The following is a 5205-nucleotide window of genomic DNA, read 5'->3' on the forward strand; positions in this document are numbered from 1 at the left end:
TTCTCAAAATTTATCAACACTTTTCTCAACAACTATTCCACCCTCTGCTACATCACTCTCCTTTAGAACATGACTTGAGCTTTAGATGAGGACAAAAAGATGAAAGATTGAAATCTTCCCAGGATCAAAGCCTGGGATATTTGGAATCATAAGAGTTTTCCATATATGATGCAGTGATTTATTGATTCTGCTTCTTTCACCATAGAATTAAATGCCTTCCTTTCCTTCTGACTCAATACCTCTCTGGATCTAGCTGGAACAGCCCTGAAATAACTTTTCTTCTTGTGTCTTAGTCAAAACCCTGACACATCAGCCCAACAGAATGGGTGTGGAGAAAAAAATGCTTATTCTCAAATCCCAACGTACCTGATGAAAAGAGGTTTCTCCAGGGTGGATCGCTCCACCTTGGGCTCCAAGGAAGTCACAGGAATCATGATCTTCAAAATGATTCTGGATTATGGAATATTTTGAGTCCACTCCTTCAATTAATCAGGTGAGAGAAAGGAAAAAAAGAAGGGAGAAAAAAAATGCGGATATTAGTTTCCACTAATTACAATATGTAAGACATATTTCTTTCTTTATTTTCTAATAAGATCCTGTTACTCTTGTGTTTTGGACAGCTACCATTCATTCTACATATTCTTTAAAGTATTTAGCACAATGAAGCTTCATTTAGTCCAAACCATCATTACTGTAAACAAAATTAATGAAAACAGTAAGTGAATATTGCTCAAGAACTTTAAACGTATTTTTTTGGTTGGGCTCATTCTCATGAGTCCATTCTTTATGATCGTTATCTGCAAGTAATTCTTCTCACAAAGGAAAGGCCTACAGTTGAAAATTATTCAGATGCCAATTGTGAAAAATTAATTCATAGCCTATAATTATGATGATAATGACACCATGAGTAATCATAAATCACCATTATGACTGCATGATCACTGATTATTGTAGCACCAGGCTTTCACTTAGTACCCAGTAATATTTTAGGAGCTACGTGGTAAACTGAAAACATTGGCAAAGTAAACTTTACTGCAATGAGGCTGCTAATTTACAATGTACTGTTTCTTGAAATATTATGTTTTCTTGTTTATCTGTTTTTCCTGTAAAAGTGTAGTCTCATAGGCTCCTTGTGAATAACTCACTCTGAATTATTCAAATATGATAGCATCATACATCCTAAGACGGAACTAATTACAAGGATGGGCTGGAGTCTTCAATAATCTGGAATATTGTTTTTTAATCTAATTCTGCTTCTGAAATAATTACTCAGAATCAATCACTGTCAGGATTATAGCAATAATCAAATTGGAGTTAGAAGCTGTTGATAATATCTCAGAGTCCAATTTCTCCCCACAATAAGAAGATCAAATCAATCCAGCAACTGAGAATTACATTAGGACTATTCTAAATATAGTTTGCATGTATCATTTTACATTTTTTGATCTTGGGTTTATTTTCGCTTTATTTGGAATAAATATGTCCATGCCAAACTTCAGACAGTATTTTAAAAATAAACCAAATTATTCTCAATTTATCTGAATAGTGACTTTCACTGCAAGAACTACAGCATTCTTTCCACTTCCAGTGCTGATATATAATTCAAAAGAGGACAACAAAATAGGTCTCAAATGTTCGTTTCTCCTTGACTCCTGAAAGAACACCAAGAAAGAAATCTGTCTGTTAAAGCAGTGACTTGCTAAGTATGTAAATATATTTGATAATCTACTGTTACTAAACTTATAACAACTATGTATTTAGTTATCTTTATTTTAAAAATTGCAATGAATATTCTGTCTTAAAAGGATATAAAAACATTTATTTGGCTTTGAATTTAAACAAAAGGGAAGATTTGGACTGCATTTTCCAAGGAGAATAACAATTAAAGTATGCATTTGGAAGTAGTCCAACTTCAGAAGAAAAATAATTAAACTTAGTAAATAGAATTGTATTGATGACACCACCTTACTGAAATCAGGCTAGAAGATTGGTGTCATATTTTTTGTCTACTTTATTGGTTTGCTGGATTCAGAAGTTAATTCTTCAAACTCTTTATGTACTCTTCCAATGACTTTGTATCTTCCACTACCTTGTTCTTCTGCAAGAAATGAGTTAGCAATTCAGTGCTGCATTATATAGGATCTTGATAAGACAAAGTTATGGAGTCAATTGCAAATCTGCCTGAATTGTGTCAGCTTATTTTTTTGACCAGGGATATTACTGGCAATTTTGCTGACCTCTGCCTAAGTGAAGCATTTATTGTATGTTGTGTCCTCAACAAATATTCTCTTTCCACATAGAAAAGAGGAGATAAAAAAGAACTGGGAAGGAAAAGGGAAAACAAACAAAGAAGTGTTCCAAGAAAGAGAACAGAAGTAAAATATGTAGGAGCAGAGCAGAAGCTGATATACGTGAAGTACAAAGCTTAATGCTAGGAAAATGGAAAAAGATATGTATCTGTTAATTATATAGGCACAAAAAATACCCTGTTATGCCAGTTTTCACAACTCTCAATGCAGTTGCTAGTAGGTATAGTAGCCCTATTATGCGCTTTAAAACCTTGTCAGGCATCTGACTCCCTTTTATGAAAGTAAACACTTCTAAAGTGCTGTCTAATATCTTAATATAATTTTGAAATTTTTATATTCAAGAAATCACAGAAAATTGCAAAATTATTCAGACCATATGTCAGCCCTATATTCTATAAAATTCTATTGATTGCTTTCCATCCAATTAGTATATTTTTCATCTGGATTTTAACACATTTATGTAAATAATTTTGTCAACCTAACTAAAAATATACACTAAAATCACTTAATCAAAAGAAAGCATCCTGTTTCTGTCAAACAAAACCAATTTTTTGATGAAACTTAAAATTTCCCTTTACATTTAATTGTCCAGAAAAATAGTTTTATTCTTGATAATGTTTACAATTCACTTCCTCCAGATATGCTAGCAAAAAAAAAATATATAACGAAGGCATATTTAAATTAATATATAAATATTACTATTATTATTAGCCTAACTTTAATTTATATATACAAGATTTGGAGTAATACATGTAATACTGTATGACGTTCTTACATTTTTAAGGAACATTAAATTGGAAATAAATTTCATTATATTTACCTAATTTTGATGCTACGTTATATGGGCAGAGGCACCTAAAGGGAGAAATAGGGTTTCAATTTAAAAAGAATTGGACTTTTAATATCTACCTAGTTATAAACCCTGACCTATTTGAAAGTCTGAGATGATAGAAAGTAAGATAGAAGTTAGACTTTAGGCTTTCCAGCTTGTCTTCTGACATTCATTAATTATTAAGTCATATTACATTTATGAGAGAAATTTTATATCCCGTATAAAACCATTACACATCTTTTCTCAAGGCAAATAGACTTTCACAGAGAGAAGGCTGAATGAATACACAAATGGCAGATGAATTCTTAGCGTTCTTTGAAAAAGTGTGTTTCTAAAAACAACAAATGTAAAACCTCCAAAATTTACTGGGAAAATAGCATGAGGCTGAAGACTAGTTTTTACATAATGGACATTACTCAAACTGCCTGAGAGAAGTGTCTTTGACTTCATAATTTCTTTGGTGGCTAGTGCAAGCCAAATGCAAAAAAAATTCCCTGCTGAAATCAATGAAAATTTTGTTGCAGACCTCACGAGGGCAACAAGAAGCTCTGATGTTTGTCTTGTTTTTATTTCTTTTATCTCCTCTACTTTGTATATGAGCAAGGTTTACTGGTAAAAATCCCAAAGTATATAAAATTTACTTCTCAGGTGTGTGATAACCAGGACTTTTTCTCTAGACCCCGCTCTCATTTTGGCTAGCATGACCCGCACTCAGCAAGAACACAAGCAGAACCACAGGACTCAGGCACTTGTCCTGCTGCATCATGGCAGTAGTGATTCTGGTATTCCTTTCATCCTGTAGTACTAACACCCTGTTACACTTCTGTACCCACCCAAGGTGTAGGCCATCTGAAGTCACTGAGGCAAAGGACTTTTTGATGACACCATAACACTGAATTGTGATACCTGGTTCCATGTGCCTTTTACAAGGGTAAACTGATACCTTAACTCATCACCATGTCATCTTGATCTGCCTTACTTGCCCCTTTAAACAGCACCAGAGAGTCTTTAGCAGGACGTATGCAACTTAGTCGTGTGTCTGCACCTTTCGTGGTTGTAGACCAGGGTCTGAGCCCTGACCCAGTCAGCATTTTTTACATGGAACAGAACCACATTCCCTGAAAGTACAACCCTCTAGGTAGCTGGAAACCACCTCCAGCTGACTGCAGTCTCCTGAGCTGATGTAAAGCAGCACACTACCAGGAGGCTCTGTACTTTCTTATATTGCTTCTTCACTGCCCTCTTACAAAGTAGAAAATTGAAGGAGAGCACAGAATGATCAGAGCCTGGTTTAACCCTGTTTCCTGTCCCAGGAGGTTCACTGAAGCACTCCTGGGAAGGCAGAGAGGCAACAGTACTGCTTGGTTCTAATTGTCTGCTCTGGGAAGTTAGGCTAAAACAGTAAGAAGAAAGTTATTCAATTCCCACTTTAAGTGTCATCATCTTGTGTCTTAATTCTCAGAAAATAAGTATTGTTACTGAGCCAAGCCAGGAATTCATCACATATTTAAAGCAACAGCATCCAAAATGCCAATTCGTAAGTCAAATTATGTTTCTATGGTTTTTGTTCTCTTTAATCACGGCGCTTCAGCCATTTTTTCTATCTCAGGTGACATTGGAAATGTTTTATATCAGTCCAAGAGAGATAAACATCTCTCTGATGACACTATAGGTTTGAAACATAGCTTTACCCTCTTAAGTCAGAGCGAAGTTGGAGCTATATCCAAACTAGGAACATTTTGAAGATAACAAGTCATAGCCCAAGGCCCAGTTTCTGCAATAGGTAGGACCTAATCAGGCAGCTGCTTCTGCTGACATCACATGTTGCCCATAATGTGTAGGGTTACACATGGCTAGGTACAAATTACAAAGACAGGAGGGAAAAAACTGCCTCCACAGTCACCGTTCCCTTAGAGCTTTTGTTTACTCTTTGAGTAGTACAGCAGGTCAAGTAGAATTTCCTATAAACAATTTGGTCTAGTTGTCTCCTCAAATTGGGATAATATAAAATAAAACAAAAGGCAAATTCCTCCCCTCATAAATATTCCAATATATGTTCACTTC

At 34.9% G+C, this 5205-nt stretch overlaps 1 long non-coding RNA gene across 2 annotated transcripts; it reads right to left on the minus strand.

Moving 5' to 3' along the window:
- Positions 1–364: 364 nt before the first annotated feature.
- Positions 365–3962, minus strand: LOC127470478 (uncharacterized). 2 transcript variants are annotated; one of them, XR_007904311.1, is made up of 3 exons: positions 3847–3962; positions 1965–2098; positions 365–479 (listed from the first exon to the last, which is right to left on the minus strand). It is a non-coding gene; the product is annotated as an uncharacterized LOC127470478 (long non-coding RNA). The 2 variants fall into 2 exon arrangements; XR_007904310.1 differs by having other exon boundaries at positions 3668–3924.
- Positions 3963–5205: the final 1243 nt, after the last annotated feature.

The sequence above is a fragment of the Manacus candei genome, unplaced genomic scaffold (genome assembly GCF_025592945.1).
Source record: "Manacus candei isolate 608988 ecotype Guabito, Panama unplaced genomic scaffold, ASM2559294v1 h1tg000021l, whole genome shotgun sequence".
Lineage (NCBI taxonomy): Eukaryota > Metazoa > Chordata > Aves > Passeriformes > Pipridae > Manacus > Manacus candei.